This window comes from Paramormyrops kingsleyae, chromosome 12, assembly GCF_048594095.1.
Source record: "Paramormyrops kingsleyae isolate MSU_618 chromosome 12, PKINGS_0.4, whole genome shotgun sequence".
In the NCBI taxonomy this organism is placed as follows: Eukaryota; Metazoa; Chordata; class Actinopteri; order Osteoglossiformes; family Mormyridae; genus Paramormyrops; species Paramormyrops kingsleyae.
In genome coordinates, this window is record NC_132808.1 from 10,173,029 (window position 1) to 10,184,177 (window position 11,149).

At 42.2% G+C, this 11,149-nt stretch overlaps 1 pseudogene; it reads right to left on the reverse strand.

The window, feature by feature from the left end:
* Nucleotides 1-4,957: 4,957 nt before the first annotated feature.
* On the reverse strand, nt 4,958-6,508 carry LOC140577744 (uncharacterized; annotated as a pseudogene).
* Between the last annotated feature and the right edge of the window lie 4,641 nt (nt 6,509-11,149).

Below are 11,149 nucleotides of genomic sequence, written 5' to 3' on the forward strand. Positions count from 1 at the left end.
GAAGGTTTTAACGAGTGAAATTTTCGATAAGATCGGGAGGAAATTTCGAAGTTATCAGAAAGTCAGATTACCGTGTTTTTAATGGAAATCCCCAGATGAAGGTGTGTTTTACGTTATCAGAACGGGTTACCCTAATAGACACAAAAATAACACAACAAAAAGGCAAAAACTATTGGGATACCCTGGTGCTCTGTGGAATGGCGACCAAATTGAAAACGAGGCTGCCTGCCAAAGCCCCTATGGCGCAGAACTGGTGATTGTGACATACCTACAAAGCCGTTTCCCATGCATTGTTTTATTTGTGACGACTTGGCATAATGTTAACTTAACATTAACGGCCACAGTTAGCATATTGTTTAGCTGTGCATTTACTAAATGAGCACTGTGCTACGTCAGAACTGACCCCACTATATTTTTTTGTATAATCAATTTCTATTATGCATTTAAACAGTCATGTTTAAATTTTATTGTATGTTGATGGCTTGACTCTAAACAACATAACAAACAATGCAATAAATAGTTTTGAAGAAAAATCTGCTTTGTCATTGAACCTGAGAAAAACTTTGAAAATAACCATAATGACGCAGTCTCCATGCTACAATAATAATGATAGAAGCAAAGTTTTTCACTGTGGGGACATATCTTTATACGTACAATTTGACTATTATTTGTGTTTCCTTGCTCATGAGAAATTTTATATTTATTGTCCCCCCTACTGTTAAATGAAATGTATGCCCATGGTCCCAGCCTCTGTTCAGTTTGCTAGTAGTTCGTTGATTGTTGGATGAGAGAGTCTGTATGTTACTAGAAGATATATGTAGTTTGTGTTTAGTTCTTACATCCTGTGTAAATATTTCAAAACATATGATGATCTTCTGATTTACCTCTGCAGTGCTGTTTGCAGTGTTTAAATGTGCAGTGTTATTAGCAACATTCTGAATAAATCCTCACTGCTCACAGTCTACAGCTTCATCGTGTTTATTGTAACATGTTGTGATTAACCTGGACTGCTTGTTTCTGTAATTAGCCAACTACTAATTACAAATGGAATTGTGCGTCAGCTCTGGGTGCATTTTTCTTTAATGAGAAAAAAACAAACAAACTTGACACCAAGTTACTAGTAAAGTGGATGTTTGTCACTTGACTATATGATGCTTTTGAGGTCCAAATCAGTACAATTGGTCACAAAAGAATTTTTTATTGTATAGTGATGTACCGTCCACCAGGACCTGCGGCTACTTTTTTTTACAGGAATTTGCTGATTTTTTTAATTCCATTATTAAATTGGAAAGGGAAATAATGGTGAGAGATTATAATCTCTATATTGATGACCCCTCCTGTAATGTTGTTACTGATTTTGTGGGTTTAACAAATGCGTTTAAGTTTACTCAAAATGTAATTCTGATTTTACAGTTGTTACACTGGAATGCTGCACTCGAATTATAAGTGAAACCGCAGTTACTAGGTTTGCTGTTATGGAAAGCCAATAAATTGGAGGTTCATCGTTTATACCTTAAACGGTGAACCTCCAATTTATTGGCTTTCCATAACTGCTCAGTCTTCCTACAATGGTGTCTAACCATCATTTAACCAGGGAGATGTATTAATAGCCAATCTATGTCTAATTTTAAAAGCGGCAACTTTGCAAACAAATTGCTACAGTACAATGATTGTTAAAACACTGAACCATCATGGCTACGTTACAATCACTGATAACCATGGTATTGCTAAATGAATTAGCAAACCGAGTAACTGCGGTTTCACTTATAATCCGAGTGCAGCATTCCTGTGTAACAACTGTAAAATCAGAATTTAAAAATATATTAAAAGAAATAAATGATTTGTGGACTCTAAGTCATTCAAATATGCCCAACAATTCGGAACATTAGCTAATACTGTATTCACTAATCTTTAAAATGTATAGCTGGTACATTTTTAAGTCCAAATTCCATAACTGTACACTGGAGAAAGTTACCAGGAATTACAAAGACACGTCTTACTGACAAAATTACCAACAAAACAAGCAGACATGATGTTATCAATACAAAGCTGAGAGTTAGTGTCTAGAGTTAGGGATTGAATTGAGAATGGATGGTAAATTCCAATTCCCTTGTGGGGAAGTTATCCAGAAAACGGGTTCAGTTTTAAACTGGGGTTGTTCAAATGTGGATTTTTTTTTTTTTTGGGAGGATGGGGGGTGATGTGATGTATATCATGGCATCACAATGGGTAAACATGCAATAGTCATATCCTCCTGAGACCCAAGGAAAAAAGTGTCATTCAGTTGTAGGTTATTTGTTTTTGGAGGAAATGACATCTTACAATTTAGATTTTTTCTAATTTATTTATTTTTAATGACAGCATGTCCTCTTTAGTGCACAACAGGAATAAATGTTTCCTTACATCAGTGAAAAGATGAAAAGTGAAAACAAAATGTCCACTACAATGGACATAAATGAATGGGTGGGGTCTCAGGAGGATACCATGAATGGAAGTGATGAAAGATTTAAAAATAATTTTAAAATAACGAAGATCTCATCATATAAAATAAGACTAACACTGTTTAGGGTCCCGTTTCAGAACTAAACATAACTTCCACTAAAAATGTAACTGATCCATAAGATAAAATGATTTGTCTGATACAGACCTACAGTCACCCTTACATATATGTTTTGTCTTTCTGCTCTGCATACACAGCAAACTCTCAGTAACTCTCAGGTTCATAGTGAAAGATAAAGAACATGCTCTAAATTGTTTATTTTTCGGGAAGTGGGGGGGGGGAGGGTTCTGCAAATATTGGGGGGCATGCCCCCCCCATTTCTCATGCCCCTGCTCCTGACACATTGTATATATCTATCATTTCCATCTGGAGGTGGAAACCATGTCACAGGCTGCAAGGCTTAAAAAAGGCGTAAAACATTACACACAGCTCAAAGCCTCAGCATGTTCATTCATACAGGTGATGCATGATTAAATAACACATTTTCCTCATGATTTGTTTGGTTTTGCTGTTCTTTTTAATCATATTTAAAAGCTGCTCTGCACCTGTAAAGCAGCTCATCACACAACCAACATTAAGTCTGAGAAACCATTATTAACGTAAAACAATATTTTTAAAAAGATAACATCAAATTATATGAGTTCAGTTTGCTATACCCTTCATTAACATTGTACTACACTTGAAATATGTAATTTATTTAAAAAAAAAAAAAAAGATTTTGACACAGATCACAGATTTTGGTCATTGTTGTAGGGGAACCGTCCACTGGCCCAATGGCGGAATCCAATAGGACAGCCGAAGGCTTGAAATGCGTGTGGATCCTTCGGAGCGCTTCTGTAAAGTTACTTACCCGTTGTAGGTAAAGACCAAATTACATCTGACTCCATTTTAAGTAAAGATCTTTATTGGCAAGTTTAGTCATGACATGTCTGTTATTTAGATTACTTCTGGGCTGTGCCTTCTATTGCTGAACTCCCACTAATCCCGGACGATGGGGCGCATCGGATTCGCCTCGGCCGATAAGGCGATCCGTGACTCTGCTATGTAGGTTTAGATGTTGGACAACCACTACAAGGTAATACAATGCTAGCCTGGATACCCGTCATGACCCGGCGGCCCTTAACGCCCCAGAGGCTCAGCTGACCATTGCCGAATCCGAGCTAGTGAGGGCCACAGAGGTTAAGCCGATGTCTGCCGTAACTCAGCGTGTGCACGCCTCAGAGGCTGGGCCGGACTTTGTGCCATAACTCAGCGTGTGTACGCCTCAGAGGCTGGGCCGGTCTATTACCGTAACCCAGCGTGTGCGCACCTCAGAGGCTGAGCCGGACTTTGAGTCGGAACTCAGCGTGTGCATGCCTCAGAGGCTGGGACGATCTACCGTAACCCAGCGTGTGCGTGCCTCAGAGGCTGAGCCGGACCTTGTGCCGTAACCCAGCGTGTGCGCACCTCAGAGGCTGAGCCGGCATACACCGTAACTCAACTTGGGCAGCCGCATCGGGTCTCGTAGAACGGGGTCGATTCTGAGGCTGCAAGAGAGTGTTAGAATAACCCCAGTCTCTGAGGAACATGCAGAGGTTCAGCAAAATCAGACAGCCAAGAAGTAATCAAAACACAGGTTATTCACAATTAATATACATTACACCAATTTAACCAAATCTAGTGTTGCAATCATTTTAACATGTGGCCACAATTCCTATATATATATATAATATATAATATAATATATAGTATATAATCCAATTAAAAGTATATAACAATTCCATATCTCAGCTGAGTGGACACATAGTAACTGCAGAAACTATCTGATTACAGATGAAGATTCATACAGCACTATGTGGGAGCTCTGATTACAGAGTGACTCCCCGTGCTACTCTCGAGCTCTTCCTTAAGTATTCCAAACCAGGTGACAGGCTGTATCAAAGGTTGTGATTGATTATTTTAGGGCCTGCTCTGATCTTGTGTGTGTGTCTTGGAGAACTGTTGATCTTATCAATTCTCAGACCCTCAGCCAATCAAATTGCTTTAGGAGGAATGTGACAACTCCTTTGTTCTACCAGATGATAAGATCCTCCACTTTGGTGGGTTTAGTCTTACTTTCTATATTTCTCTTATGTGAAAACATGCCGCTTTAAGGTTGAGAGTATTGTGCCCGTCGTACTGTGACCATTCAAACGAGACCAAACATGGGTGTATGTGTCCCTAATATATACCTCCTGTGTAAGTGTGAGTTAGTGAATGTAGGATGCATCTGTGTCTTGACGCAGCCAGGCCTTGTCGCTGGAATTTGGCTGCAGGGTTCTGGCCGCCCAGTGGGGGTGAGGTGTCCCTTTTGATGTGGTGATCAGGTGATTTGGGTCCAGTCTTGTCGGAGCCGGTGGACCTTTGCTTCAGGACACTGGGTGGAGCATTACAGGCTTGCCAGAGCTCAGACCGACGGGGCCTGCAAGGCCTCCAGCCTTACAGTTCCCCCCTTGGCCCCTTGGGACAGACCTTTGTCCCACAGAGGGTCACTGCCTGGGCCCCGGATAATCTTCTAGGGATCCAACTTCTGTAATGTTTGCACCCACACGATGATGCACATGGGCCACTTGTGTTAACACATGTTTGAAGCACCCAGTCCTACCATGTGTACACATACTCGGCTGAGCGAGTGGGGCGTTGGTCAGAATCTCTGCAGTCCTTTTTGCCGAGTTAGCCTCCACTTGTGCTTGATGGAGGTGATTTTCAGTCTTCAAGATAACCTGCTCTACCAAATCCATGGCTTTGGTCATGGCTCGGATGCTCTCTTCATGGAGGGTGTCGTCCCACCATGGGGAGACGTCAGTCTCTAGTGTCACTCTCCCTGGGATTCTGATGTGACCCATGGTGAAGTCCTTGGTTATCTCCAGGCAGAAGGTGTGATTGGCTAGATATGCAAGTCCTCCGTATGTGACCGAGTTCATCTCACTGATGATACACCACTGTGTGTATGTGACCTTAACTGCATCAGCATGACCATGTAGCGAGTGTATGTTGATCAGTTTGGTGTCATTATGTGAGAAGGGCTGTATTGTGTTACAGGTGCAAATTATGTAATGAGAGGTCTCATGGTAACAGGTACGAGTGGTAATAGGCTCTCAGTCCCTTTCAGCGTCATGTATCCCATAAGATGATCCCAATTAATCACCTGGTCCTTCACTACAGTTCCGAGGGAGCGTATAGTGGTAGAATTTGGATACACTTGGTCTGGATTACTTGGAGGGAAGGTTACAAAGAGTCATATATAACTAATACATTCATTTCTAATATTACATCATTAGAGTGGTTAATAATTCTGAATATTCTATTGTTCAAATAAATCTTGTACATATGCTCGGCAGGTTACATCAGACTCGAGGAGTTGCATCTGATTTAAGAGCGCTTTGCGAAGTGCTAAGAGTGTTTGTGACTTTACTGCTTCAATGAAGTTCTCATTGCTACTGGTGATATTTTGGATGCTGGTGGCTATCTGATTAGCCAACCATGCTGTATACTGGGATTGTCCCGTTATTCTATAGCTATTCGAATATTTCATGATTCAAAAATTTGGTTATGCCTGCGAATAAGTCGCGTTTGGCCGCCTAGGTAACACTTGGATTGCAAGCCGGCTCTTGTAATCAGAGATCAGATCCTCGAGACGTGTCTGTAACCAGGTATATGTTTTATCCTTAGCGTTACTATGTTTTAAATATGCAGGCAACAGGTAGGAGATATTATACATTACATGGACCATCACTTAAGTTAACATTGTGTAATACAGTTTTATCCACATTTCCTTTGATGAGTCCTTCAGAAAGAGCAGAGTATACCTTAGCACACTGAGTAGGCTTATGGTATCCGCATGTGGTGAGGTTGAAACACAGTCCATGAACAGTTCTGGGGGCTGGTGTAGTCGGTCATGCTGATCTTGCATTGTCCAACACAGTATGTCCCCTCTCTCTCCGGCTTGTCCATATGAATGCCTTGGATCTGTTGTTGCTCTCTGCCGGGGAGGTTAGATTGAAGAATAGCCCTGTATATCACATGCTAGTGGTGTTATGGGTTTCTGAGTGGGTGCACTGATACAGGTTCTAGTTCCCGAGTGTTGTAACACTTTCTCGGATCTAGACCATTGTTTCTCTGTTTGTGTATGACATATAATTTTCCGTGGATTAAGTCTGGGATGTTCTTGAGTTTATACCAGGTTGTGGGATTGTGAAACTCTGATGGAAGGTGTATGTGTCCGGTTATATTACAATAGGGAAGATGGGTGGATTCTGTCTTAAAACAAATCCGTGTGGCATAATTTGGTTCCGGAGCTACTCCGGGGGGCCATATAACTGTTTCCTTCAATGGTGTCTCATGAGATGTGAATGGCCCCTTAAAGTGTCTCCACCCCCATCTTCCGCATACTAAGTTGAGTTCTCTCTTTGCCCCAGCCTGAGGCCCGTCTGCTTAGTCACCTCTCGCATTACCTGTCCTGTGAAATGAGTGCCCACATCAGATTCAGTTTGCCTTAGTGCCCCATAGTGGGATGATTTGGCTCGCTAGCGATCGTGCCACTGTGTTTGTAGTATTATTGCCTGTGGGAATGGCTTCAACCCACTTTGAGAATTTATCAATTATGTGGCAATACCGACACCCCCCTTTTGGCACTGGGTAGCAGACCAATGAAATCTATTTGTAAATCCACCCATGGGGATCTGGTCTGTGCAATTTAGTGTGGCCTGGTTTGCCCTGGTTGATGGTGGCACACACATAACATGCTCTGCACCATGCCTCTACATCTGATGCCATTGCTGGCCACTGATGTCCTTAATTTGTATGGTTGCGCTTATACATGGCAGGGGAATATCAGTACGGGAACCAGCCGCCCCGGTATCAATGAGAGCGTGCACTAATCAACATCCAAGACTAACTTTTACTTTGGTCCGGTTCTCGCTGACCATAATACTCCCCAGCACGATGGAGGCCACGCACCCCTATTGCGGTGGCTTGTATTTTTCTAACAGGGCTGCCAATTCAGACTGCAGTGAATCAGATACGTCGTTTGAATCTGACTACTTCCCTTCAGTGTGTTTCTGGTCATAGAAGGGTTTATCAGTATGCCCCCCCTGGTTTCTGTTCTAGAGGCCTGCTGTTGGATAATGATGCTTCCGTTTAATTTTAAAGCAGTTCTCGGTGCTATGACCTGTCCTCTGATGGATCTTACATGACACTGGGGCCTCTGTGCCTCTGGGCCACTACCCTCTGCCAACCACTGGGTTGTAGCTATCAGTCGTGTTTTACTTGGTTAAAGCCTGTCCTCTATTTTAGATGCCCATTTCACTAATGCTTTATAGGTGTTCTCCGGAGGATCCCTTCCATTACTCATCACTTGTTGGATGTGGTGTCCCGCATTATTTTTCAAGAGTTGTATTAAAACTTCTTGATCGCGGTGGGCTTCCTCCATACCTGAATGTTCTATAAAAGATATTCACCTGCGCTCAGCATAAGTTTCAAATGGCTCTTTACTGGCTTGTTTAATGTCCAGTATCTTATGCCACGCTGCATGCGCCGGCCCCCTCAGCTCGAGGAGGGCCTCTTTGAGTTAGCTACACACATCCTTATCTGCATTGTTGTTCTGTTTAATTATAATACACCCGGACTTTAACTCTGGCGACATTTTAGACTGAAGCTCCTCAGAATGGTGAGCAAGGCTATTTGCCACATATCCCTGGGCTCGAGGTTGTACACCGAAGCCTGTAGCATGAGCTTGTCCCAGTATGGCTGAAACGATCCTTATCTGGGCAGTATACTGACCACCTCCCTATATCTCGCGTGTTTGTCGCATGTTAAAGGGTGACTAATCACTGTGACATCATTGTCTGCATCTATCATCGTTTTCAGGACAGCTACTCTGACTGATTTTTGGGGCATTGTACCCGATCGCAGCCGTGTCATTATAGGACTACGGCGCTTTGGTTCTCCTGGTCTATGGGGCCGATAGTGAGCGTCGTTTGCGGGGCTCGGAGATCTGGCCGGATTCCCCTTCTGTCTGGGTAACACTACAGATGCTCGGCTACGAGCTTCTTCCACAGACATCTCTCGGGTTCTGTGTGTTAGTGCGGCCAACTCCTCATCCTCACTATAGCCTGGTAGGTTGAAGTACCCAGCATTATATATTTCCTGTCGGATGACGGCCACTGGGAACCTGGCATCACCGCAATGATCATCTATGGCTGATGTATACTTATGCACAGCAAAAGCAACCCAGGACTTAAAGCAAAGAAGCGGAATATTCTCAAATAGCCAAGTCAGTCACCTGATCTCAACCCCATTGAACATGCATTTCACTTGCTAAAGACTAAACTACAGACAGATAGACCCTGAAACAAACAGCAACTAATGCCTTGTCCACACGTACACGGGTATATTATACAACATACCTTTTTCTATACATCTTGGGCTTTTGTCCATACGTACACAGACTGACATCAAACAATCAACAAACTACTAGCAAACTAAACTGGAACAAGGACTTAAATACAGAAGGGTGACAAGACTAATAAGGGGCAGGTGAGATTCAACAACAAGGCTGGGAAAACAGGTCACAGGTGAAACTAATTAACTCAAAAGAACTAAACAGGGAAACTAATGCCTTGTCCACACGTACACAGATATATTTTAAAACGTACCTTTTTCTATACGTCTTGGGCTTTTGTCCACACGTAAATGGCGTCTCAGGTCACTGAAAACGGAGCTTTTGCAAAACTCCATTTAGGGTGAAGATTTTAAGAAACTGCGTTTTCAGCGTCGACATGTAGACAGGGAAAACAGAGTTTTTGGCTCGAAACGTCAGATTGTGCGCCGTTGTCCACTTTGTTTAACGTCAGAGCGTGTGCTGTTTGCTGTATACATTAGGCGAGTTTGAGCAATGGCGGACTTAGCCGAAATAGTGCTTGTGCTAACCTTGCTGACAGGACTTCTTACATGTGTACAGATAAATGTCACATTTAAATCACACATTTTCATGTGGCCCACATACCACATGGAATGACGGCGATTGAGCAGACCACTCTCGGTTGCCGCATCAGGTTATCATCTGGGCCAGAGCAGGGCCTGATGTTAGCCACAAGTGGCCAGGCTCTGTTTGAGATCTGGCCCTATTGTGGCCCATTACCAGTTTCTGAACCTCACAGATGTTAACCTCGTAAGAGCTACTTTTCAACAGGAACTGCATACAGTCCCTGATCAGGCCTCAAATGCTTAAAAACAACAAAAGTCTGATGTCTACAAGGATTTTGAATTTGAGAAAAAAACAAGATGTCCATGGATGTCTGGTAGGGTAGTATTGAGGTAAGCACACCCTTTACATTTACCTGACACTCATATGCAGAACAACTTGCATTTTTACTTTGGGGTTAAGTGTCTTGCTCAAGAGGCAATGCTAGTATAGGTGGGATTCAAACCCACAACCTCTTGGTTCAGAGGCAAGCATCTTAACCACTAGACTACTGACACAATCTCTTTTTCATGCACTTTCCACTGGGAAAGTATTTTGTTGGAAGTAGTCCCACTCCCGGCTGCATAAAACGTAAATACCAGTATTGAGATGCATCAAAAATCACTGTGCAGTTCAATTGTTGACAGACCAATTGAATTAAAACAACAAACCACCCTTCCTTATAGATTCCATTGCAATCATTTATTGGTCCTATTACAATTTATTTGATGCTGTGAGCAACGATGGAAAAACAATGTTAACTACCTATTGGCCCTAAAATAATGCAGCTAGTACAATGAAACACATTAGTTTATTATAATGTTGCATAAGTGTTTAATAATGCATTTAAATAATGTAATGTGCTCTGTCTCTGTCCAAATCGCACACTCATTTCATCTAGAAAACATTTCTTTTTCCATAAGCACAAGTGTACATTTGCCATACTGTACCTTTGCCAAAAGTGGGCCAGAGCCGCAAGCCATACAGTACAACTATTTTTTAATAAAATGTTTAACATGTGGCACATATCTGTTTTGTGACATTTGGGCCACATTGGTCTAATCACAAGTGGGCCACTTTTGGCGTACATCCATTTGCTGGTGCCGGAACCAGCCAGCAGTGACACGCACAGCAAATTTGCCAGTGTTAAATTAACACTGCATGGTGTTTATATAATTCTCACCAAATCAGTGTTATATTTCACACTACAGAGTGCAATGAGTGTTAGAGTGTTAGATCACTGAAACTCCACCTCTTCCCAGATTCCAAGCCCATATACAGTAGGTGGTACCCAAGAAGATAACAGGTGGCTGATGTCTTGGGCAGCCAGCTACTGTGTTTGATTAAGCCACCATCATAAGAAAGACTATGACCAACAAGGCCTTGTCGCTTATGTAAACTTTACATGAGGTTAGCTTTGATTTTTCTGAAGACCAGCCCACTGTGTTCTTGTAAGCTGAACATGTTTCTTCTTTCTGACTCTTACTTTACTTGGGCATTAAAGTTAGGATTGAGTTAGAGAAAGAATGTTTAGAAATGTAATTATAAGTACTTTTTTAAGTACATATAAAATAGCTTTCTTCAGTATACTAGTATAAGAGTAAACCAATGAGCCTTTGTACAATCACCTGTCGCAGATCTGTCATTCCTTAACACGGGCCCCACAG